The 27434-nt window shown below is 45.8% G+C and overlaps 1 long non-coding RNA gene across 2 annotated transcripts; it reads right to left on the bottom strand.

Moving 5' to 3' along the window:
- Nucleotides 1-27434, bottom strand: LOC142817847 (uncharacterized). Of its 2 annotated transcripts, XR_012895387.1 has the most exons (4): nucleotides 27091-27434; nucleotides 26493-26571; nucleotides 10031-10225; nucleotides 1-1459 (listed from the first exon to the last, which is right to left on the bottom strand). It is a non-coding gene; the product is annotated as an uncharacterized LOC142817847 (long non-coding RNA). The 2 variants fall into 2 exon arrangements; XR_012895388.1 differs by lacking the exon at nucleotides 1-1459 and having other exon boundaries at nucleotides 10148-10205.

The following is a 27434-nucleotide window of genomic DNA, read 5'->3' as shown; positions in this document are numbered from 1 at the left end:
TGTTTGCCTAAGCATGGTAATAAGGCTATGCCAGTTTATAAAGTGTAAAAAATATGAATATGCCACAATGGGCAATTTAATGGTGCTTCGAAAGTGCAGTTGATTAAAGGGGTGGAAGTGTTGTATGTAGTGTAGTGTCGGGACATTTGAGAAAAACAAGACAAATATTTTTGCATCCTCGAATTTATTTATATGATCAAACATTTTGCAAGGAAGTGTGTTTATCTTTCTCAGCCTGCTAGGTGCATGCATATCTGCTGGCCGATTCACAAAATTTGCAAAATCATTTGCTTAGTACTGGGCAAATACATGTAGCACTTACTAAATACTTTAGTTATTTGTTTAACCGTAAGTTAAAACATAAAGCAAAATACCATAAAGAGCACTGACACAAAATTTTGTGGCTAATATAGCCTATGACATCGATTCCCTTGAACATGCGTATATCTACAAATTGGATGAACAATTATAGCTCAGACGGCCAATTATATGAATATTAAAGTTTGCGTGCCTGAACCAGTGCTATATGCTGCATCTCGCATCATTGAATCACTGAAAGTGACCTGAAGCTGAGTCCCAACTTCCAGGTGCCACCATTGTTGCCGAGCTCAGAGTTGGCACAGCTACATTATTGACATCATAGTCGTTGTTGCCTTTTGGCCACACTTGTGCTAGCAGGCTACTATTCAGTGACTGCTGTGTCCATGCCTAATGTAAACATGTGGAACGTGAGGATGCCCCAAGAAAATCTTTGCACCCAAACGAGAACGATCAACTTGACGACAACGACATTGTGCTGCATATGCAGCAGCAAAAGAATGTGAGCACATAACACAGGCAGCACGGAAGTGCGTCAGTGTTCTGTGTGTAAGGAGGAAGAAGAACAATACGCCATGGTGGACCATCTCTTAAGCCAGAAGCGCCGAGCGGGAGCTGTTTGCCCCAGCGGCTTGATTACTGTGTCGGTTGTCACCGCCCACTTTCACTATTGATAGACCTGCTGTGCAAGTGCTTACACCTGGAAGCCCCGTTTATGGGTACCATTTAGCACACTAGCTGGCATATATTTGTTGCATTCCGTGGCTCGTGTTCTCAGAGCTGTGCCAAGATAAAACTAGTCTGTAATAAACAGACAGCAATTGTCCATCTGTCCCATGCTGCAGCAAGCAATCCGCCACATTGTGACTAATAGGCTGTCAACAATGTTAATATTGCAAGACAAAAATTTGCGTCAGTACCTCTTTAAGCTATAATCACTAGCCACAACCTCCAAATTTCTCACTGTCAGGGCCCCGTTCAGGGGCACCAGTTTGTCCTCTTGATGCACAAATACTCCAACACGGGGCTACTATGAGGCTCTTGTTCTGAAGCTGAAGGACACTCCACAGGAGCTTTGTGGCCTCCTTGCATCACGACCGCAGCCAAGCCCACTGCTCCTTCTTCTGCCTCTCAAATGAACCTGCAGGGGAAAAATGTCTCTGTGATCGTTTTTTCTTGTGTGGGAGTTAACATCGTTACACTCACTCTCAAATTATTGCTTTAACACTTAAAACTTACTAGCACACCTACTTCAAAGAACAAAGTTTCAATAGTGAAAATTGATCCAAGAGGTTCCACAATTTTGAATTCAAACAGGTAAATAGAAGGTCTCACAGAAGAATATGCGTGGAGCTCTAGGCACGTGCATGAGTTGTGATCTGTGGCCTTAGCACAGCATTTAGAAGGGCACATGTCTTTTCTACTGAGAACAAAAAATGGGGTGAAAAATGTGAAGTAAACAATAAGTAGGGGTACACAAATATTCATATTTTTGAATATCTTTTGAATAATGTTTGCTATTCGATTCAATTTGTACTGCAAATTTCGCTATTTGAACTAATATAACTTACCAGAGACAAAATAAAGTCAATGTCTGACTGAAAGGGACCAATGTCTGACTGAAAGGGACCCCCCAAATTTTTAATATGTTTCACCTCATCACACTCGTATTGCGTGAAAGCTGCCTTTCTGGCTCTGCAACGGTCACAAATGTACTGACTCTAGAAAAGGTTGATCCTAACAAAGAGATGATAGGTGTGGCAGAGGCAAGGGCTTATTTCTAGTGGTTTTTGACCTGAAATTTGATCAACTCTTCGGCTGCATGAAATCGTGCATATAAACACATTCGTGCATACATAAATTCAATTGTGCAGTGCCTTATTCTTTATAAGGCAACTACGAAACGCCACCTTACCAACACTTATCAATTTTGCCAAAAGGAAGACTTTCATCTCATAAGAATAAACTTTGGAAGCCTCTCCAACTTTTTTCTAGAATTTCACATGAAGTATTTGAAAAAAATTCTAGAAGTATTCAAGAAATTTCAGAAAAATATTCAATTTGCACACACACTTCATTATTAGAATTCACTTTGGCACACATACTATAACAATAAAGTTCAAGAGAAGTGGGAAAACCAGAAATAGTTGAGCATTTTATCGCACACTTGTGCCACAGAGAATTATTCTCCTTGTTCTTCAAGCACTTTGATAATGTTGAAGCCGGCAAAACCATATAAAGCATAGCCAATTAAGGGCAACCTTGCACCAGAGAGAGATTTTCCTCCTGTTTTTCAAATGCCTTGAAGGTAACATTTAATGTCCGGCAATTTAAGGGCCCCGATCATCTACTGTCATCACTTAAATCGTTTTCAAATTGTTCTTATAAAGTGTAGCAGATGGCAGATATACAGGAATTAGGCATGCTAAAATGGGCATTTCTTTCACAAATTCAGTATAGTATACACAACACTCTTCATGAAGCAATTTAAGTCGCCCAGCAACCCTTTTCGGGCATGGTCAGAAAATGCTGCTGAGGGTAGTCGAGGCACCTGAGAGCATGTGAGACAGACATAATAGGGCAACACGCAGCTTGTTATTCATAATTTATTATCAGTCACCTGAAAAACGCTGTTTCCCCTGAACAAATGAGGCTCGAAATTCAACTGACTGCGCTTCAAGTGCAATGTGTACAACCGAAACCGGAGGCTGCCACATGCCCGTGCACCTGTTCGTGATTACACTGAGAAGAAGCCCCATGTTTGAAGAAAAAAAATTACGGCATATTCACGGGGTGAATGATGATGAATGGGCGAAGCTCCGGAGGGATTCATCGGTAAACTGTGAATCTTCCGTGTAATTCGCCCAGTCGATCATCATGTAAAGACGTCAGAAACGCTGTGTGTGTATATACACAAATCAACTTTTATTTGTTCTTAGACGATGGATGGCTTGCGATGTCCCTTGCCTCGCGCGCTCGCGCATCGGGATTCTGTCTGCGAGCGCGCGCTGCTGCCGCCTTGCGCTCTCTCCGCTGTGCAGCCTTATCCATCCGGCGACTCCGAGCGCGCGCCAACAGCGAACGGATTTTATTACAACGCTCCCCCTAGCGTACGTCGCCGCACTAAATCGAACGATTGCCTTCAACCAATGACACGCGCCATATGTGACATCATTCCTATTTTATAAGATCTCGCATCTTTCATCAACTACAAGTACCGCTTTCTAGTTTATAACATCTTGCATCTTTTCATCATCAGCTACAAGTACCACCATCTAGTAAACACTACAAGAACTAAACGAGAGGTGGCTACATACAGGAGACGGTACCGCCATCTAGTGAACACTGCAAGAACTAAACTAGAGGTGGCTACATACAGGGGACGGTACCGCCATCTAGTGAACACCGCAAGAACTAAACTAGAGGTGGCTACATACAGGCTACAGGGGACGCACAGCCCACGCCCTAAGGAGCTTCGCCCCTAAAAAAAAGGGGTGGGGGGGAATAAAAATAAAAGAGCTCAAGTTCAGAACGCACGTTGATAAAAAGGCATAGCTCCTTGTCCCCCAGTCATCCCCTCCCGCGTGGCTTTGAGTGAGCCCACTCGAACGAAAGGTAAAAGAAAGTACGTAAAGCATGTGACGAATTCCTGTAGCTCTGCTAGTACTTCGCAGATTGCAAAACTTTTTCTAACAGTCGATTTGGGATGAATAATTTTCTCTAATGAAGACATTTGATGATTACTTGGAAAGGCTTTTCAGGGCTTCTTCATTACAAGGCAATGCGAACATGTGCCTGTAACATGAAGGTAGGAACTCTTCAACCTGATATGGTTTTGTTATGGCACAACGTAGTCATCACAATTCCAGCTTCCAGTTTTAAATTTAGTCGACCTGTTCCAAAACTTCACCCACTGTACAAACCACACCTTTAAATCAGTAAACTATTCAAAAATGAAGAAAATGCAATTATTATGTGAGCAAATACAGTACATGGATATAAAAAAGATAAGTGCAAGCAGCAGGAGTGTAAATGGCATGCATGAGAAATGTCGTGGAACTGGTAGAGATTAGTATTGATGCATCAACAGCAAACAAAAATTTTCAAAAAAAGCACAGCTGCCTACTTTGTTATTTATGAGAGCCAGAACTGTAAGCGGCAGTCCTCCCACTGGGTGCTGCCCCCTGAAAAGCAAAAAAATATTATAATTAAGTCAGCCATAAAATAAGGTGATTCCACACAAGCATGCAACCACAGGTGACACAAATGAGCACTTAAACAGCATTAAAAAAGAAGCGCCCAAGCACAGCCCCTAATGAGCCCTTTGCAGCTACACGAGCTATCAATAGCTGTTTCTCTGAAGCATGCATGCTCCTGCACCCTCCTCTGAAAGAAGGCACCGCGCAATAGCCAGCATGCTTCACACCAAATGCTGGTGCAAAAGCCCCCCGAAAAAATGAGAACTCAGGACACAATGTCATGTGGAAGCCGCTACAGTGCTATGAGAAAAGCATGCAAGAAACTTATTCATTTCAAGCCTTTGCCTTTATTTTGCTATGCATGGATGAGTCATGTCAATATTCCTCAAACCAGGGTGCAAATGGCAACTATTGGCACCCTTGTTCAAGAATTATAGCAATTGAGAATCGATATTAGCAGTTACCTCTTTTGGATTCAATCTCACTTAACTCTACAAAACAAAACGCTGGTTAAAGCAAATGTGAGTGCTCCCAAGAGTGAAGAGTTTTTGTGTTGTTAGTGACTAATGACGAAGTCTGGTGAGTCAACTTACGAGTCCATTAAAATATGATTATCTTTTTCACCTATAGTTTCAGTGCTCCATAAAAGCAATATATTGCATAATAGGTGCTCCAGCTGGCCCCTTGCAGTGTCTCGTGGCAATGTAGCGGCCTCCCTCCACATGGATTTGCACCTTGAGCTCTCAATTTTCACAGCTCACACATATCTCAATGCACAAGGATTTCTGCACCGACTCAATATTTATAGCTGAGAGGCCAGAACTACAAAAAGGGGGGGGGGGAGTCGAGGTTCCTTGACATGCCCTCCTGTGAATTTCTTCCCGGGACATTCTCATAAAGTATCTGAGGTGCCATCTCTTTGAATAGAGATTACCTTACTGGATTGCAGTAACTATATAAAGGTCTGAGATTGAAAGGTTGTAACTGCAGCACCAATTATGCAACACATTGCTGTTAAGGAGCATTGAAACCATGTGTGGAAAAGATCATCAACTGGAGCACCAATTATACAACATATTGCTATTAAGGAGCATTGAAACCATGTGTGGAAAAGATCATCATATTTTAACGGGCTCGGAAGTCTACTCACCAGACTTGTCAGACTTGCATTGAGCCGCGAGTCTGAGTAAATCAATGCGAGTCTGAGTCTACTAGTAAGGCCTAAGGAAAAAATATATTTTATGAGTGAGTGTGAATGATTCGCAGATTTCTTTTTAACCTATGCAGGGTGCTGCTCAATATAAGCACGCAGAGACAGGGTAAATGCAGAAGTGGTTCAGTTGGTAAGGCAATGTGTTATGATATAGAAGAGTTCTTCGGTTGTCCAGAGAAGTGTTACATTATTAAGTAGTACCATCGATCATCTTACATCACTGCCGAGAAAAACACTGGCCAGAAAAAATTTTAAACAATGCAGTGTGATGTTTTGCATACCAAACAGCTTCTAATAGCACCTTATTAGGGCATCAGTCAGTCAGTCTATGATGAAGATTTTATAGATGATGCTGTGCAGGCACTGAGGAGGTGTTTTGAAAGAGAGTCTCACACAGTGACACTGAGGAGTAACAAGTATTCACCGACTGCAGCAGGGGAGCCCCTGGTCAATACTGCAGTCTACATGGAGGGACTAGTCGGGCTGGTGACGGAATCATTGCTTGAAGCATTGAATAATCTGGAGTGCCTGAGTTTCATGCTTGTGATGAGCAATACTTGATTGTTTCACAATCATTGTTAAACCCATTTGAGTTGTCCAGTGATTTAACTAGCCATTCATTTAGAATAAAATATTGCAATGGCAATTATATGGACACTTTCAACAGCTGCTACCATTGAACATAAGGGCGCAGTTACGAGTGCTGGTGCGTGCTATTTGGATAAATATCACTACACGGCTTGTTTACGTGGTGTGCTCTCAGCACTTTCTATTCGTTGAGACTACCGACAGCACAAAAACCCACTCACTAAAGTGAAAAGTTGGGCGAGTTGGTGCTGGTTCATGATGATACGGGGCGCGAAAAAACGACACACAACAGAGAAGAGCGTCTGTTGTAGCGCGTCGTCTGTGTACTTCTTCTCTGTTGTGTGTCGTTTTTTCGCGCCCCGTATCATCATGAACCCACTCACTCTCAGAAGCACTGACATTGACTTTAACCAGTGTTTTGTTTTGTGAAATTGAATCTGAAGAGTTAAGTGGTAATCTTTCTATAGCATTCCCATTTGCTCCTATTTCCTTCATTGCTTCATGCTTGTAACAAAACTCTGAGCTCAGACTTTATCTTTGGACCCCAACCGGCATTTGCTGGCATGCTAAAACAGGGGTGGAACAGCAAAAATACCATTTGGAGCAATTTTTGGAGCAGCAAAATGTGACTTTTGGAGCACTAAATTCCAAGTTCGGAGATGGTTATGGAAAAAAAGAACATGCATTTTTATCATGACATAGCGAATTTGGAGCACTATAAAAAAGGCGGCTTACATTTAGAGAAAAAACATGTATAAACAATTCAACATAACCTAAATTATGTAGTGTGAGCATAGTATTTACTACTATTTCAATGAAGGCAGTATTTTGAACCACCTCTCTAAGGAACCCATGATAAAGTCCATAATAGCATTTACTGCACCTGTTAAATCAATTGACAAACTCTGAGAATTTCAATATCAATCTGCCGATATTGTGAGCTTGAAATTTGGAAGATTAGTAAAAACGAGAACTAGAGGTGGTGAAAAAAAAATTGGCGCACAATTTAGTTTATTTCTGTAGAGAAGCATAAATGTCACACACTGCTTCAAATGATTGCCAGTAGCTTATTTATACGTCGGTAATTATACTGGTACTCAGAATTTAACGGTGTACAAACGCATGAGTGACTGAGCAAAATGTGAGGTGTCCCAGTATCGCGAACAGCCCCTTGTAAATCTCAACACGCTTTTTCGCGGGCACCGGTCTAGCGCGGCAAAGGTGACTCAAGCAGCTTTAGAACCAAAGACAACAAGTTTGCTAACCACTCACCACCCCCTTCCAACCCACCCTTTTCAGCATGGGGCTATGTGCCGCTTCGGCTACCTTGCAAGACGAGTTTGACCAGATAAAGTAACAAAGGCGTACGCCTGTTGCCCCGGCGACGGTACTAGATATCTATCGCCAAGACCGTGGCAAGGACTCAGCTTCCAGCCAAAATTTGTTATGTGCCACTGCTAAGGTAATCAACGCCGGCATTTGCAGCACGTCGAGCTTGTTCGAGCCTTAATAAGCCATAGCCGCGTTTCTGGCAAGAGAACTTACATTTTCCGCGAAGGGTTGGTGGCTACACCAACACATTTTTGTTTTAAAATTCTGCCGTCCCGCCGATACGTATCTGTTGTGGTCAGCAGACCGATAGGCATGCAGTGTTGTTACTTTATCTGGTCGATCACGTCTCACGAGCATAGGGTGGGTGGCTAGATTATTTTAGGTATATTCTAGGCACTTTACTTCGGGTCTGCGCGCTTTGACTGATGGCGCAAACCTGCAGGTGGCCGACATGGCCTGCACTGCTCACCGCAATTAGTACACCTGAAAAAAAAAATTGAGGCTGGCTGGGCATTTTGGCGCAGCGTGGTGCAATTTTAACAATTTCACGGGTTTGGCGCAGCTCGGTGCAACAATCGGGAATTGTATCAAATTGGCGTGATTGGCGCAGCTGTTGCACCCCTGCTAAAAGGACCTGATGTTAAACTGTTCAAGCTTTAGCAGTGCATTTTGGGGGCTGTTAAGTCAGCCATTGGAGTCTACCCGGTTACTGCCTCCAATTAAGGGGTAGCAACAATAACTTTTCTGCACCATGTATCTACTTTGCCATTACTGAATAAGACAGCTCTGCGGGTGTATGTAAACACTGCCTTATTTCAGAGCACTGTGTCGATTAGAGAAGACCGGCAAGTCCCAGACTTCCACGTATTTTTTTACCCTATTCTAATCATTTTTAAGCATGTAATAATGATAGCAACCAGAAGTTTATACTAATTTGTTCAGAGCCTTGTGTTCTATTGACCGAACCAAAGAATGGTTTATTTTATTTAAAAAATAGCATTTTTTGCTCCTGTACATGATTTTGGACATTTTGCACACTTTCTTTTAGATCAAATGAAAGTTATTCTAAAAGATCAAGTTCAGTTCAGTACACCACCATGTGTTGCTTGAGTATGTGCACAAACAATCAGCATGACATCTTTTGCCATTTCAAAATTATCATACTGACATAACGAAAAATGGCACTTCGAGAAGATGGAGCTCTACTTATGCAATGAAAATTGTAGTTTTTTCTGTGCTGACCTATTTTTTTTACTGTGCCACCTTATCTATTTCACTGTGTCTGAGTTCGGTAAATGCGTAAACATTACTAGTTGGACAGCTTTTTCTTTTCGCTAAAGAATGCTAAACTTCATGCTTTTCGTCAATTTACAAAGAAAATAAGCTACAAATGCTACAAAAGCTACAATAAGCTACAAAAGGGCCATTTGCTTTCAGGTCGCTTGTTTCAGTTGATTAAAAAAAGATACGCAGGATGAGGACAATACTGTAATATCTCAAGCAAGCGCCCCCACCCAAGCGAGTTCCATCCTCTCTCTTTCAAGATATTTAAAACATGCATGAACAACTGAGCAAGCACTCCCCCCTCCCCCCCCCCCGCCTTCCTGCCATTTCTGCAGTTTCCTTCACTTTCTTTATTTAGAAGCGCAACGAGGTTGCAGAATCATAGTGAATTCATGCATATTTATTAAAGTGTATCAGTTTCATTGGAAGCACATGCGACTTTTTCACCACAATCTTGATTTTTGATGCAAGACCGAGCAAGAACCCCCCCCCCCCCCTCCGATTCTCATCACCTTCACCATAGTGAGAGCACTTGCTCAGGATTGCACGGTACACGAAAATTGTGGAAAAAGAATCTGCTTTCATATCTAGCAAACAATGAAAAAGTACTTTCTTCTAATTTTTGCTAGCCGTGTTTCCTTCATACACAGAATTAATAACATAACCCTTACAAATATTATTCAATTCTGCACACCATTTCGCAATGGAATATGCTGCCCGCTGATATTGTGAACTCCTCTTCTGTCAAATTTATGAACAGAATTCAGAACTTATATGAACACCTTGCTTACTGTACAATGTGCATATTTATTGCTCTTACTTGCTTTGTACATAAGGTCTATTTATTTTCCTCACATTTTTGTGTATTCAAGTTCAACCCATTCCTGCATGGGCCTGAGAAGAGGCCTGCAGTATTGTAAAATAAAATAGAAATAAGCTACTTTGAAATTCACATAAACTTGGTTCCCTACACTGACAGACACACGTAGGTTCAACCCTGTTCAAGAAGCATGAAGTTGGCAGACTTGTCAATTAATCTGCCCATTGAAAACATCAATGCTAATGAAAGCTAAATTTTTCAACAGTACACACTTGCCTGATAGCTTCCTTTGGAAGCATGTGAAGCCCTGTCAAGGTGAGGCATCATTGGGAAGGACTGCGGTAGCGGCTCAGAAAGTGTAATACTGGTTGTGATGCACAATGGCTGAAGTGAAATATAGGCCGTGGTGGTGGTAACAGCAGCTGCAGTGTTTGTGCCGAAGGAGCCTGACCTGGAGGATATGACTGAAACCTAAGGGGTGACAGATAATAGGTATTAAGAAATCATGAAAAAGAATGTTCACTACATTATAGAAATCTGCAACTTAGAGTGATGGACAGCTGAGCTTGTTGGTAGAGATTTATGATGGACTTCTGTGAACATAATAAGCAAGAAGCGTAGCATGTAACGGGTGTGTCGTGGGTAGTCCTTACATTCACAACATAGCTCAGGGGCTAAAGAAAGTGATAAATAGACACAACATCAATGCATTATGGCCACCAATAGACTAGGTACTAGGCGAGATATAATGTCATGCTGAAAAACAATGAGAGGGGACAAGAAGCTGGACTCACATTTGTTTCGTAAACACACCAAAAGTTTTGTTGATTACCATACAGGCGTAAAGTAAAATATTCCTTTTAGCTTCGGCCATACCTACATAGGGCAGATGGGCCAGTGTTAACTATAGATGAATGAAAAAAGAAGAGAGCGCGAACTACAGGCTTACCAAAAATTCTGTCTTTAAATTGTCGAAGGTGTGTTGAAAGCACAGGCCGACCAAAAAAAAAATGTGAAGCTCACTCAATCACAAAATGTATTTGCACATATGGCTCATTCAGATTCTCATTTATGGCCCAATCCGAGTTTGAGTGACTCGGCTTGTGAGGGAGTTTGCCGACCTATGGCTGAGAGGGGTTCTGAAGTCTGCCATTCCTTTCCTCCAAAGCCTCTATTTGTTGCTCAATCCACTCGTTCCATTGTAAAAATTTTCTGGAGGAGGCTCAATCAAACAAGCTTCTAATTGCCAGAGCCATCTTACAGGGCTCTTTTTCTTTCTTGAATCGCTGCCTTCTGCGACTTTTTTTTGGAGGGGTGGGGTGGTCTTGGGAGTGTATATATAAACCCAAAATATTACCACTCAGTAGAGATGCTCTAAATGCCATAAAATCCAGAGTAAGCACTCCTAACAGAGCAAGCACCTCCCTACTTTCTTCAAGAGGTGCTAAATAAGTAGCCTCTTCTCCTCTACCACCATCTTCACTGTTTCTATTTGCCGAGTAAATGCGAAATAAAGCCGTGTATGCATGGGCATTCAGAAAGTGCTTAAGTAGATGCACAAATGTGCATTTTTTATTCTCAGTGATTCTTCCACTTCCATGTTAAATATTGACCGATGACTGAGCAAGGGCCTACTCTTCAAACCTTGTCGAATTATCATTCACTCTCCAGGAGCACTTGCTGAGAATTTTTCGATAAACACAACATACTACGAAGTCTGTACTTTCCAGTAACACGTACCTCAAAACTAGAGTGGCAGTAACTACCTTACTAAGTCATATATTACTTCATAGGTAGCCGTGAATATTCACCTGAATATTATACTGTCTGCTGTGTTGCTGACCGCCACAGCTGCATGTGCTCCTTAATTTATAACTATGCAATGGTTGCACATCATATTTGCAGACTGATGTTTATGCAGTGATTTAGCCACATGAATTTATGCAAATCATTACAAAATTAACTGCTTCATGAACGTAACAAACATACAGTCAGCATGAGTATAACTTGAGAAGCTTGCTTTGGCATGTTGACACTCCAGAGGTACATTTCAGCTCATAAAATACAATACCTATATTTTTCAAAGTCGAAATGGCCCCCGAATAAAAAGCAATTAAAATTTCATGATGCAACCCATATGTGTTGTACGATCTTATGATGTCCCAGCTTTCAGTTCTTTACGCAAAGCACCCATGTAGGCATGCCTCGGATAAGTGTGAAGTGTGTGCTAGAATTCAATTTCAGGGTTCTGAGCAGTGCAGTGCAGCTGAAATTCATCGAATATTGAGCAATGTGTACAGCACCACTTTCAATACATAACAGCAAGGCACTACAATAGTGTAGGAAATTAGAAGCATGATGCACAATATTTACAATGCAGACTGACTGGGAATGAAGCAAGTGTAAAACAATGATTTTGTTGACTGAACGGATCAGATAATTCGGGAAAATCATTGGGTCAGAATTTTCGGGCTGAGTAATTCATTTCCCAAAATATTGCAGTCAGCTCAATACAGCACAGATGGTATACCATGGTTGGACACAGAGTGAGACTCTAGTGCTGCAAACTGCGTGCAGTCAGTTCCTAAAATGCTGACTGGTCATGAAAACAAAACGATAAACGGGTGCCATTTTGACATTTCTCTGGCACTAACTACCATGATGTACTCCAGAACTGAAGGTGCAATACAAACAGTGGAAGCATTCCGATGAGCGCAAAGAAATTCAAGTGAACCTACTTTAAGAAGAAGTGCATGGCTGCTGTGTTTGGGGAGATAAATGGTGGTGTTTCCTTGATAAAATAGGTGAGGCATAAACCCACAAAGGCTCATGAGATTTGCCATCTGCATCGGCTCCTAGTTAAAGATATCCGTGGCACGCTGTTTCGCTGGCCGCGCTTTTGGAGACGTAGACAGGGCTTTTCTTTCAATTGTGTTGCAATCTAGTCAATTGCACCATCATAGTCGGCTGTGCAGATGTCGAAAATAGTGCCAAATGGGAAAAAATGTTCAGATTTCCTTGGAACAAAGATATAAAATTGAAGTGGATTTTGTGCAGAGATATGGTGAGTGGTATAGCCTTTGGATGCCTAGCGTAAGGTGAGTAACATTTATCGACAATCCTGCATGGATGGTTTCGTTTGACACATTCGGTATTTATGTACAGGCGCTCCAAGAAAAGATCAATGGCAGGTTGACTACGTGCCATCAACATATTGGCACGTCGAAAGAGAATCTAAGGCGCCAAGACTGAAGTACAAAAGTCGTTTGGATGTATAGTTTTCATCATCACAACCACAATCACTATCTACACAGCTACGACAAGCATACGGCATTTGCTTTAAAATGCCCGGCCGCTATGCAACGTGCAGCCAGCTCTGAGCACGATACAGAAAATAGCAAGACAGAGCAGCCAACAGCCACACGATATCATGCCAGGGGTGACACCGTGGAATCCACGGCACCAATTGCAGTGATGTATACACAATTAGTAGTGGTTAAGAAGGCGACAACTTCGCACCAGTTGGAAAAAATGATGTGTCAGTAATGCTATGTAGACAAGAAAGGGCGCTCCACTATCCTATTTATAGAACAGGTATACAATGTGTTGCTAGTGATTTCAACTGTTCTTCCAAGGATTCATTCCGTTGTAGTCAATTTATTCATACCTGATCTGGTGCACATGCGAGCAGGACAGGTAACAAGGCTTGACAAACACGGTGCCTGACTATGAGGTGAGCATCGCCTAGACCAGCTTGTTCACCAAAACGATGCAATGCCGAAACGCCTAAGAAGCTCGACTTTACTAAATAAAAGTCGCTGTCATTCATGCACATTTGAACATTTTACCAGGCCGTCACCGCTGAACACGTAGTTTTAGTAACATATGATACTCATTGCACATGATGAACGTTGATACAAGATACTATATATCCAACAATCTGAGACAGCGACAGTGTTTCACTTGCAAATGCAAAAACAGCTGAGCGCCCTCACTGAAGCAGACACGTAGAAATAAGCACATTAGTCGGTGATGTGCATTAATAGCAAGTGTAAAATTAGTTCAAAGACGTGACAACCAAAGCCACGCCACTTAAAAGAAAACACATAATTGTGATAGCACATACAGTCAGTTGTTTCCCACTTCAAATGAAAATATTGTCACGGGGTCGTGACGTGGCCAAAGACAGAAAACTTCGTGTTGGGATTTAACTGTTTATTTGGGCGAACCTGTGCCCGGTAAAGGGAAAGTCTAATTACAGCAGCAGTCTTGCACAGATAGCAGTCTCGGACTGATAGCGGCGAACGCAGCGTCGGCCTTCGATCAACAACTCACAAGCGGCGAAGCGCGTAGGCATTTATACCCTTGCCGTCGAATGTTCTAGCGTTATAGCTGGCGGTGGCGTAGGTTCCAGAACAATCTGTACCGTTCGCACAGTGGGCGTGATCTTATCGAAATGATCTACTACAGTCCGGAACCTTCTCGAAAACTGCAGGCGCGGTTTGCGCTGGGAATCGTGTGGTGTTTTGGGACGATAACGAAAACTTAGGAAATGGAACGTGGCATTGCCCCCCTCCGAAAAAAAGGCATCGTCCCGATGCTTTAACTAAAGATGCAGGTACAATAATAATGCAAGAAAGTACAATGAATAAATTACGATACAACAATAATACAAAAAACACTGTTTCAATTTGTTAACGCGCATGAAACGGCTTGTGGCGCGCGACATGGACGACTTCAGGTCGCGATCGGCGTCGTTGAGAGTTCGTGATGCCGTCGGGGACCACCTTTTAATCAAGTGGGCCGAGACGTCGAACCACCCTGTAGGGTCCGAAGTACCGTCGCAGAAGCTTTTCACTTAGTCCACGTCGGCGTATCGGCGTCCACACCCAAACACGTTCACCGGGCTGGTATTCCACGAAGCGTCGTCGAAGGTTGTAACGGTGGCTGTCGGTCGTCTGTTGATTCTTGATACGAAGACGCGCAAGTTGTCGGGCTTCTTCGGCGCGTTGAAGGTACTCGCTCACATCGAGGTTTTCTTCGTCGGTGACGTTGGTTAACATGGCATCGAGCGTCGTTGCCGGGCTCCTTCCGTAGACCAATTTGTATGGAGATATCTGCGTCGTCTCCTGCACCGCCGTGTTGTATGCGAAGGTCACATACGGAAGAATGGTGTCCCACGTCTTGTGTTCGACATCGACGTACATTGACAGCATGTCGGCGATCGTCTTGTTAAGCCGCTCGGTGAGGCCGTTGGTCTGTGGGTGGTACGCTGTCGTCCGGCGGTGGTTTGTTTGGCTGTATGCCAAGATCGCTTGAGTTAAGTCGGCAGTGAATGCCGTTCCTCTGTCGGTGATAAGGACCTCCGGGGCGCCGTGACGTAGGACGATATTTTTGACGAAAAACTTAGCTACCTCGGATGCACTGCCTTTGGCAGGGCTTTTGTCTCGGCGTAGCGGGTGAGGTAGTCGGTAGCTACCACGATCCACTTGTTTCCGAAAGCCGACGTCGGGAACGGCCCCAGTAGGTCCATACCAATCTGCTGGAAAGGTCGGCAAGGTGGATCAATTGGCTGCAGAAGTCCCGCTGGCCTTGTCGGCGGTGTCTTGCGTCGCTGACAGTCCCGGCATGTCCTCACATAACGAGTGACGTCGGTGGTAAGACGTGGCCAGTAGTACCTTTCTTGTATCCTCGCGAGCGTGCGGGAAACACCGAGGTGCCCTGCCGTCGGATCGTCGTGCAGGGCCTGCAGGAGATCTGGTCGCAGAGCTGAAGGCACCACAAGGAGGTACTTAGCTCGAAGCGGTGAAAAGTTTTTCTTTTGTAGAAGACCGTTTCGTAGAAAGAACGACGCAAGTGCGCGCTTGAATACCTTCGGGACTTCGGTGGTCCTGCCTTCGAGGTATTCTATTAGGGCTTTAAGTTCCACGTCGGCCCGCTGTCGTTCAGCGAAGTCGTCGGTAGTTATCGTTCCCAAGAAGTAGTCGTCATCCAAGTCGTCGGGTAGCGGTTGGTCGACAGGCGCACGAGAGAGACAGTCAGCGTCGGAGTGTTTTTTGCCGGACTTGTAAATGACAGTAATGTCATATTCTTGAAGTCTCAGGCTCCATCGTGCGAGGCGACCTGAAGAGTCCTTCAAGGTGGCTAGCCAACACAAGGCGTGGTGGTCGCTCACAACTTTGAAGGGCCTGCCGTAGAGGTAGGGGTGAAATTTCGACGTAGCCCAGATGATGGCGAGGCACTCCTTTTCTGTTGTGGAATAATTTGCTTCTGCTTTGGATAGCGATCGGCTGGCGTAACTAATAACCCTTTCAAGTCCGTCAGCCCTCTTCACAAGAACGGCGCCAAGACCTACGCTGCTTGCGTCAGTATGTATTTCTGTCTCGGCGAATTCGTCGAAATGGGCAAGTAACGGAGGCGTCTGGAGGCGATGTTTAAGCTCCTGGAAAGCGTATTCCTGTGGCGTTTCCCACTTGAACTCCGAGTCGGCCTTGGTAAGGTTAGTGAGAGGATCGGCGATGCGGGCGAAGTTTTTCACGAACCGCCTATAACAGGCGCACAGGCCCAGAAATCGGCGCACGGCCTTCTTGTCAGTGGGCGGCGGGAAATCGGCGATGGCGGCTGTTTTCCGTGGATCGGGACGAACTCCAGACTTGCTGATAACGTGCCCCAGAAACAAGAGCTCCTCATACGCAAATCTGCACTTTTCTGGCTTCAGTGTGAGTCCGGACGTCTTGATGGCTTGAAGTACAGCTTCAAGGCGACGAAGATGCTCGTCGAAACTCGAGGAAAACACGACGACGTCGTCCAAGTACACAAGGCAAGTCTGCCACTTCAATCCTGCCAGTACTGTATCCATAACGCGTTGAAAAGTTGCAGGCGCTGAGCAAAGGCCGAAGGGCACCACCTTAAACTCGAAGAGGCCGTCCGGTGTTATAAACGCCGTCTTCTCTCGGTCTCTTTCGTCGACTTCGATTTGCCAATAGCCAGTCTTGAGGTCCATTGACGAGAAGTACTTAGCGTTATGAAGCCGATCAAGGGCGTCGTCCATTCGTGGGAGAGGATACACGTCCTTTCTTGTGATTTTGTTCAGGCGGCGATAATCGACGCAGAAACGTAGGGTCCCATCTTTTTTCTTCACTAACACCACGGGGGATGCCCACGCACTCTTGGACGGCTGGATAATGTCATCTCGCAGCATTTCATCAACTTGTCTCTTCATTGCCTCACGTTCTCGCGTCGAAACCCTGTACGGACTCTGACGGAGTGGTCTGGCATTTTCTTCGGTTATGATTCGATGTTTCGTGATTGGGGTCTGCCGAATTTTCGATGACGACGAAAAGCAATCTTCGTATTGCAGGAGCAGGGCCTTGAGCTGTTCTTGCTTATCGTTCGGAAGTCTGGGATTCACGTCGAAAGCTATGGGAGGGGCTTGGTTCTTCTGAGCAGGTTCCGCAGAATCGGCGAGGGCGAGAGCACTGGTGGCTTCGACAATTTCTTCGATGTATGCGACCGTTGTTCCTTTGTTCACATGTTTGTACTCATTGCTGAAATTCGTGAGCATAACCGTTGCTTTGCCTCCCCGCAGCTCTGCAATTCCTCTTGCGACGCAAATATTTCAGGTGACCAACAGATGCTGACTGCCTTCAACGACGCCTTCCAAGTCAGGTGATTTAGGAGCGCCGACTGAAATAATGACGCTTGAGCGAGGCGGAATGGTGACTTGTTCTTCCAGCACATTCAAGGCATGGTGTCCTGACGGCGTGCGCGGCGGTAGTGCTTTTTCTGTGGATAACGTTATCGACCTTGTTTTTAGGTTGATGACAGCACCATGGAGGCATAAGAAGTCCATGCCAAGGATGACATCTCTCGAGCAACGCTGTAGGACTACGAAGTCTGTAGGATAAATACGGCCGTTAATGGTGACTCTCGCTGTGCAGATTCCTGCAGGCGTTACGAGACGACCTCCGGCTGTGCGGATTTCAGGGCCTTTCCAAGCTGTCCTAACTTTCTTTAACTTCGCGGCGAACGACCCACTGATGACAGAATAGTCGGCTCCAGTATCGACGAGAGCAGTCACACTGTGGCCGTCGATAAGAACGTCGAGGTCGCTAGTTCGCCGTCTCGCATTACAGTTAGGGCGTGGCGTCGGGTCACGGCTGCGTCGGCTTGTTCCGCTGCTTCCATGTTGCGTCGTCCGGCCAGCTTCGGTAAGTGAGCTTTTGCCTTCAGGGCTTTTCCTGGTTGGGGTTGTGTTCAAAAAGCTCCGTCGCGTTGGCGTCGTCGTCGGAGGATCTTCGGTAGTTCGTCGCACAGCAACCGCACCTCCATCGGTTGCTGCCCTTAGTTTCCCGGATACGGGCTAGGAGACCGGCCCCGCGTTGGGCCAGAGTACTGCCGGGGGTGCGGTGACATGCGGCGGCTGGGCGATGGCGAACGGGAAGGACTTCGTGGTGTCCATTGAGTTCCTGCCAGGTAGTCGGCGATGTCACGTGGCCGATCTCCTGGCTGTGGACGCGGTGCATTGACGGCGAAGCCACGCAGTCCCATCTGTCGGTACTGGCAACGGCGGTATGTGTGCCCGGCCTCGCCGCAGTGGTAGCAGAGCGGGCGGTTGTCAGGTGCACGCCAAACGTCCGTTTTTCTCGGTGCACTGCGCTGGCCCGCTGGGGAACGGTAGAACGTCGGTTGGGGTGGTGGCGGCGGTCAACGTTTTTAGAACAATTCAGTTTCACAGCTCCGCTCCCGAGGCGGCCGTGGTGGCGGTCACGCGAACTAGTGGCGCTGCAGTCATGCTTTTCTTCACTTGCTCCTGATCGGGCGCGCGGACAGGCGGGTGCTTTGGCGGGCGCGCGGCGTTCGAAGCGATTTCGTTCCCCACACGTGCGCCTGAATCTTCCGGTTTCCGAATGTTCGCTTTTTTGTTGTGAAAATGCCTTCGTGTTTTGCGCCGGGATGTACGAGTGGCTACAGAAATGACGCCGCAAATCATCATTTTTTTACCCCACCACGTAAGGCCACGGAGTTTAAACAATGGGAACACATGCTGCACCGCAAGGACAGGCGCCTCACGCAAAAGTCCAAGGTATGTGAGAGACATTTCGAAGAGCAAGACAGTGTAAAGTATTTCAAGCATGTTGTAAAGGGCCAGAAGGTTTTAATTCCCCGTGGTAACTGGAAGTTAGTGCCAGGAGCGTTGCCGCGTCTCTTTCCTGGCTTGCCGGAGCACATATCTAAGCCAGGAAAGACGAAATGCACGCGAAAATCACCGAAAAAGCGGAACGAAATCGGCTTGGAAGCATCGGCGGAAAGTGCGTCTTGTTCGAGTGGCTCGTTTGGAGAGGCCTCTTTGTCCTTAGGCGATTCGCTTGGAGCAGTGGGTATCACGCCACCACCTAGCACCTCAGCAACGAACTCCTCCGGTGTTTGTATGAACGAACTGGTGACAGTGCCGTTACCTAGTAGGGACTGGAAGCTTGAACTCATCGTCGATGAATGTTCTGGGCAAACTTGCGGTGTTTTTTTCGACAGGCGACTTGTGGCAGGGGAGCTCAAAGTGAGCAAGGCCGTTATTGTGAAAATTGATGGTAGCTGTGTTGTGAACGGTTACAACAAGATGCACAAGCAACTGCATAAGACTGTAGACAGCACTGCTAGCGTCGAGCACCTGCTCAATGAGACAGATAGTTTGAAAATCTGTTCAGGCATTCAGGTAGCTCACACTGGTGTGACAGGAAAATTAGAAAACGTCCATCACAAGCTGTGTTCTGTCCTCACAACCCGACCTCTATGTGCTCGGTGCCTACGCCTCCAAAGGCAAATGTGAGCAAGAAAGCCAATGAAGGCAGCGGTGAACAAAAGCAAAAAAAATGCGAAACTTGACCAAAAAAGTTTTCCGAGCTGCAGCTGCAAGGGAGAAGGGGAAGCAAGAAATCACACTGCTCAAACAGGAGCTTGCGAAGGCTTTCTACCAAGGAATAGAAGAAGCTTTAAGTGGCCTTCCTCACTTGCAACGCCTGGCATTCCTGACAGCACTGAAGTCACTCAAAGCAAAAGCTCCGTGTGGCATGCGGTATAATTCTGAGTGGATTTTGAACTGCTTGATGCTGAGAATTTCAAGTCCACGGGCATACAAGCTGATTAGCGAGATGAAAATGTTGCCGCTGCCTTCTCTTAGCCGCTTGGCACAAATTTTGAAAGGCTTGCCCTGCAAGTACGGCTTCGACCCCGTTTGTCTGGAAGCTATACAGAAGCAGTTTCATGGAAAAGCAGATGAGCAAAGGTGGGGGTCTTTGATCTTGGACGAGATCAAGTTGCGCCAGGCATATGACTTCAACAAATGCAGCTACAAGATGGACGAATTTGTTGATTATGGAGGCGTCACGAATGAAGGAACCAACCAGATAGCCGACCATGCGCTAGTATTGATGTTTGTTCCTCTGTTTGAATCTTGGGTACAGCCAATTGCAGCGTTCGCGACAAAAGGTGCTGCTCCTGGCAAAATTTTGGCGGAACTAGTCCTGGAAGCAGTGGTGCGCCTTCACAAGCATAATGCTACAGTCATTTCCATTGTGAGCGATGGTGCGGGAAACAACTGGTCCATGTGGCAACAGCTAGGTGTTAGTGGCAGCATGGCAGCACCATGCCATAAGATCGCCCACCCGTGTCTCCCTGATGGGAAGTTTGTGCATTTCATTTGTGATGTACCACATGCCATCAAATGTGTGCGAAATCATCTGCTCAAGCACAAGTATGGCCATGTGGGTGGCAGAACAATAATTTTTATTTGTGTCGCCTTTTACCTTCGCATATATTAAAATCAGTTCTTTTTGCATTTCCAGGCTGGAGAGAACCGCATTGATTTCTCCCACTATCAGCTGATTTACGAAACTGAAAAGAAGAAACATCTAAAAGTTGCCCACAAGCTAACTGAAGCTCATGTGCAGCCGACAAACTTCCAAAAAATGAACGCGAGACTTGCAGTTCAGGTGAGCACTAGTCAGTGATGAAAAACTTTGTAATGCTCTGACGGTGTTACTGTATTGGACAACTTCCTTGAAACATAAAAAAACTACTTTTATACTGCAGCTTTTTAGTCGGAGTACAGCCATTGGCCTCCGTGTCTACAGAGAAGAGGGCACTGATGGCTTTCAGAACACAGCTGAAACAGAGACATTCACACAAATGATATATGATGTATTCGATTCCTTGAATGATAAGCTCCCTAAGGAAGGAATCAGAGCCAACTCGCCGAAAATCCAGGTGAGCAACACGTTTAAACCGTGGTTCATTCGCCTTTTCTTCAGGTTAAACTGTTTGTGCGGTATTATTTTCCTTGAGTTGATTCATTTTAATGATGTAGCATTCTGTATTTCTCTCAATTTTTCGCAGGTCATCAAGGACTTCCTTGTGATGCTTGACACCACGGAATTCAACCACAATACGAAGAACACGCTCTTGTTCGCGTCGCGTCAAACCACGGAATCTCTGCGCGTGACGTTGCTTTCTATCATCGACATAATTGATGAACTACACAAGGCCGGTGTTCCATATGTTCTCACAGCAAAGCTGAACCAAGATCCACTGGAGGTAATGTGCCCTGGGCCTTTGTACCATATGGAGTTGACTCAAATATTCAATGTCAAGAAATGTGCTAAAATGCTTTCTTTCACAAAGTGTGTGAATTTAGCGTCTTGCACTAAATACCATGGCGTCGGCAGGATTTTCCTGCCGTTGCATCGCAGAGTAAGGGGGAGAGGGCGGGAAGAGGGGAAGTGCTGGTGTGGCTTACGGTTAGGGAAAGGTGCCCCTCTTTTGCAATATACACGGGCCAATTCTCTTGTTTATACTGGGCATACGGAAATGTGCTTGATGCGAAGTTTTTTTGTGTGTGCAGATTCTTTTAGGAATCGTCTAATGGCATTTTAAATGCAGGGCATTTCAGTAACTCACGATGTGACCCGCGTTGAGTAGCGCAGTCCGCAGCCAGGCCACTACACTATAAAAAAATAACAGTTACCGGCGCCCGGTTTCGATCCCATGACCCTGCGGGCGGAACGCAAGGTGCATGGTGCTCTACCCACTGAGCCACAAAACCGACACACAATCCAATGCTACGAACGAGCCTTATATCCTTGACTCATTCAAACTACGTCAAGAAGCTACTGATACAACGCATTCACTACCTGTGGGCGGAACGCGAGGTACATGGTGCTCTTCCCACTGCGCCACAAAACGTTAACGCAATACACCCACCCCCTATGCGACGCATTTACTCAAGTCCCCCTCGCGGGGAGATGGGTGCATACCCACTTAGGGGGATTGGCTAAGAAGAGCTGTGGTAGAAAAGAAAATGATGGATAGGAATATAAAGCGGGTATCGGCGCTCTCTCGTCAGCAGTGTGGTTAGGGCTTCCTAAGGTTAAATGGTGATTGAGTGGGGAGAGATAGCAATGATATAACAACCAACAGAAACAAGTGCAACAACATTAACGTTACGCAAACTACTTAACGTCGTGCACCCCCGGAAATGCTCTGCATTTGATCGTGCCCCTCGCGAGGGGGATGTCTCTTTACATTTACACTGTGCTTACGTCGTCTTTAATTTCTTTTCTTGTCTGTAAACGATGCCCTTCAAAACAGTTTTGCACAATTGCGTTCTCTCTTACGCAAACACTGCTGCCGTTCCTTTGTCTTCTTTTTTATCCCTCAGCGATGTTTAAACGTTTTTCTTTTGCAGAGATTTTTCGGAATAGTCCGGTCATTCCACGGTGACGACGACCACCCCACGATTATTCAATTCAGCCAGATTTATCGCCTGCTGTCCCTTTTTACACCTGTGAGAAACGCCGTAAAGGGGAACTGCTCTGGACCGGCTGAGGGCGTCCTCGTTTCAATTCATGAAAGTCTTGCTGAAAAGGCGAAAGCGGCAGCTGAGCTAAAACTCGCCGTTGAAGCAAAGCTGGATAAGAAGCTTCTGGGGATGGTTTGTACCGAGGACGTTTGCTGTGACGAACGGGATCATGGGTACCAAAAAGCTGGAGCACATGAGATGGTGGTGTACTATCTAGCCGGTTATGTGCACAAGAAAATCACGAAAACAATAACGTGCGAAGAATGCTGTGCGTTGCTCACAGCTTCTCCCGATCAGTTCAACTCCGAGGAAACACAGCTCAACCAGAGGCGCCTGACAGAGTTGAGGTCATTCAAGCCAGGATGCCTTCGAGAGGCCTCATTTAGGCTTTACGCATTAATTAAGGAAGTAGAAGAGGTTGTGCACGATACGCTTGAAACGTCGGCAGTGTTTGGGGATATTTTCTGGATGGTATTGGACAGGCTTCATGCGACTGCACTGCCTGCAATTGGTTGTAATGAGCACCATGAATTCCTCACCGCAAAGATAATAAATTGCTATTGTTTGATGCGCATGCACTTCTTCTCTCGAAAGAAGAACCGTGAACTGCTTGTCACGGAAAAAGTTCAAAATGCAAGAAAAAAAGCTAAGCTGCTTTGAGCTGCCTTTCTTGCTCAGTGAACGATGCAATACTATTCTGTATGTGCAAGAAAATATATGTTCCTTCTGAATTTGCCATTTTTACTTTCTCAGTATTATTATTCTCACCATGTTATCTTCAAATAAGATTCACGGGAATAGGAAAGGAAAAAAAAACACCGAAATCAGATTGACGAGTCTGTTCGGTAAACGGCGCATGACTATGTGGCATCAGAAACGAGCACTATGCTTTTAAAAAGTTTTACTGCATCTACGTTTTCTTTGAAGGGTGTCTTTTTTTTTACAGTTATGCTCGCGCGAGGCCGCCTATGCCCACATAAGAATGTACTGGAGACGGTAGCTATAGATGGAGCCCAGACACGTAATTCCACCAGATGAAAATGGGCGCAGCAACACTGAAATGCATGTATACGAAGAAACTGCTGCTTTGGCACGAACTGTTCCGCCAGCAAAGCGAAACGCTTTGAAATGCGAGCGGTAACACGGCCGCGCCGCACCGCGTTTCCTCCGGTGTAGCAGACGACGCGCAGAGTGCGGAGCAAAGCATGCCTACAGCGCCCCTAGCGGCCGCGACACGCTATGCGGCCGCGCCGGATAGTGGGCGCCTATGGGAAGCTGTGAAACTGAATTGTTCTAAAAACGTTGGCGGCGGTGGCGTCTGGCGACGGAAGTGTGACGGGGCGGCGTTTTGGCGTGGACGGGGAGGAGCGTTGTGGCGCACTGCAGCGGCGTAGCTCATAGTTTCTGGCTCGGGCGGCGGTGTTTCGGAAATTCGAAGCGATTGCCGGACTTCTTCTCGCACAATGTCGGCGATCGAATCCACTTGAGGCTGCGCCGAAGGCAACAGTTTGCGCAGCTCTTCCCGCACGATCGCTCGGATCGTTTCACGCAGGTCGTCGGAGTCACTGGTTTGAGCAGCAGCGCATTCTGGAGTCAGGCGACGATTATACTGTCTGGTGCGCATGTCCAGCGTTTTTTCGATGGTGGTCGCCTCGGATACAAATTCTTGGACGGTGTTCGGTGGATTCCTCATTAGTCCCGCGAAGATCTCCTGTTTGACCCCTCGCATGAGGAAACGAACTTTCTTTTCCTCGGGCATGTCTGGGTCAGCGTGACGGAATAGGCGGGTCATCTCCTCTGTGAAAATTCCAACCTTTTCGTTTGGTAGCTGAACCCGGGTCTCGAGTAGAGCAGCGGCCCTCTCTTTGCGAGCGACGCTTGCGAACGTTTGAAGAAATGCGCCGCAGAAGACATCCCACGTTCGGAGCGTGGACTCCCGATTCTGTAGCCAGGTCCTTGCGGTGTCTTCCAGGTAGAAGTACACACTACGGAGCTTTTCTTCGTTGTCCCAGTGGTTGAGGGCGGCCACACGGTCGTATGTTTCTAGCCAGGTTTCCGGGTCTTCAAACGATGAGCCATGGAACGTTGGTGGTTCCCTGGGTTGATGAATGACGATCGCGGGCTGGGACGCTCCGGTTGTCATTGTCGCTGCAGTCGAAGTCATGGTCTTGGTCTTCCGCGCCTTGTCTTGTAGCAGGCCGTACTCCGGTGGGAGACCTTGCTGTCGGCGGCTCGTTCGCTGCTCTTGGTTGGCGTCGGTGTCTTCTCCGCGAAGGGGGCTGGGTTCACGGCTTGACGGGGGCGTCCGGTACATGAACGAAGCAGCACCTCCACCAGATGTCACGGGGTCGTGACGTGGCCAAAGACAGAAAACTTCGTGTTGGGATTTAACTGTTTATTTAAGCGAACCTGTGCCCGGTAAAGGGAAAGTCTAATTACAGCAGCAGTCTTGCACAGATAGCAGTCTCGGACTGATAGCGGCGAACGCAGCGTCGGCCTTCGATCAACAACTAACAAGCGGCGAAGGGCGTCGGCATTTATACCCTTGCCGTCGAATGTTCTAGCGTTATCGCTGGTGGTGGCGTAGGTTCCAGAACAATCTGTACCGTTCGCACAGTGGGCGTGATCTTATCGAAATGATCTACTACAGTCCGGAACCTTCTCGAAAACTGCAGGCGCGGTTTGCGCTGAGAATCGTACAGTGTTTTGGGACGATAACGAAAACTTAGGAAATGGAACGTGGCAATATTATTTGGCAATCACAGCACATGCTTCTCTTTTGTGGTCAGTCGTAGGTGCAGCCGTGCTATTGTGTGCTAGAAATTTGCAGCATATGCGTTGGGTTACCATGAAGAAAGCGAGTGACACGGATAAACGCGAATACTCAAGGAGTGATGCAGCACACGGCGAGCCATTGAAATGGTAGCTGGTGCAGACTGCATGCATCCCATGAGCCTTTGCAAGTTTATGCCTCACTAATTCATGGGACATGGCATGACCTTCACTGCAGTATTGTAGGTCTAACTTTCAAATGTCTACAGAGTGCAATTAGGAATAAGCAAAAAGAGATGTCATAAGTGACACTGTCTTTTTTTTTTCATGACAACATGGAGCCACAGAGGAAGCAGCGGGAAGTTCAGTCGCCCAACACCCTACAGACCTAACTTAGCTATCTCTGATTGCCATATTTTTGCTAACACGAAATGCTGGCTAGGAGGCCTGTGCTTCCACCCAGTCCTGTTCTTCGCTCTGCTGCTTGATGCAGACTCGCTTACTGAACTTCTAGGCGGAGAGTAAAGGAAGTTGCAAGGCAGACAGTTCTGATGAAGCCCTTGATCAACATTTGTTGGGCTGAATACTAAATCACTGAGACTCTTACATTACTAAGTCAAAAGTGTGATTGCTAAGTATTAGTGCTGTTCTTTTCCTTTGTAAGAATCATCCTGACAAAACTGACCTATTTACGTGTGGTGCCAGTATTGTTATTAATTATTTCTGTACCATTCTCCTTTCTCGTAATTCCACTGCAGCTTGGGCTATGCTAGGCTGCAGTATTGTGAATAAATAAATTAATGAGTTGGTGCTACACACTGACAAATGTCTGAATCAAAATGGCAAATATGTACAGATGTAGCTGGTATATGTACCTAAACGTTTCAAATGAAGCAGTCTTCATTTTCGCTCTGGTTACTACTTCACGACCGAACAGAACTTGAAAAAAAAATGCAACATAGAATGAGTGGCCCTTGCCTAGCCAATTAGCACAAATAAACTTGAATGAGCGACTATTGTATAGACGTGCGGCTTGTGAAAGCAACCAAGACATTGGAAATTAGCATTTTGTATATGTTGTTAAAATCAGTTTTACTATTAAACCACATTTACCTTCCAAGTTCTGACGTTCCTTTCACAGTCACTCTGGTAGAAACGATTGTGTTGCACGGCGAGTCGTTTTTTTCTCCATCTGCACGAGGTGAGTAAAAATACTTTAATCAGAGAACACATAAAGTTGGAGAGCAGGCTACTATAAATAACCACACAGAAATGAAAACGTAGAATGTGTGACTATTACATGCGAACAATAAATAAATGCAATGTAGTGCAGGTTGGCCATCAGGAATAGCGACGTCAACTTGTTCATATATTAATAACTCTACCGGTGTCACACCGGACGTTTCTAGCGCCATCGGGGCCGACCCGAATGTGGTTTTCGATTGCGATCAACAGTGCCAGCTACAACTTATGTCACTGTGCAGCCGCACATACATTTTAATCCAGATCGGTCATGATTGCGATCGAAAGATCCCATGGGACACGAGCGTGCGGTATCAGGTGCAGCATTCCAACATACACAACACACGTATAAATTGTGCCACATAAAAAATAAAACACACACGCACTCAAACATGTTTTCGTTGTGCCTTCCTTTGTTCGCCTAAACGCACGCCAGCGAAAACGTCATGGAAAATAAAATGACACTCACCTCAAAGAAGGTGGACATCCCTGTAATAGCAGCTCTTCTTGATGTCCTTACCCGGCTCACTTTGTCGATAAAGGCCTTTTTTGCCATATCGGCAACGCTCAGCGAAATGAAGCATTTCTCGAGGTTGTCCACAACGGCGCGGTAACCGTCTTCGCAAACGACGAACGTGACTTTTGGTGCACCCCGCATTTCAAATGACTCTTCACGGTTTTACTGAACCACATCTGTTTCACACCTGCCGCACAGTTCGATGAGGCATAGAGGCTGCACACAGGAAACGTTTAAACCCGGTAGCACAAGACAAGCAACAAACCCCATCGCACAACTTGCAAGCGCCATATTGA

Source organism: Rhipicephalus microplus, chromosome 5 (assembly GCF_043290135.1).
Source record: "Rhipicephalus microplus isolate Deutch F79 chromosome 5, USDA_Rmic, whole genome shotgun sequence".
In the NCBI taxonomy this organism is placed as follows: Eukaryota; Metazoa; Arthropoda; class Arachnida; order Ixodida; family Ixodidae; genus Rhipicephalus; species Rhipicephalus microplus.
Note: the sequence above shows the minus strand (reverse complement) of the source record. Positions and strands in the feature narration are given on the sequence as shown.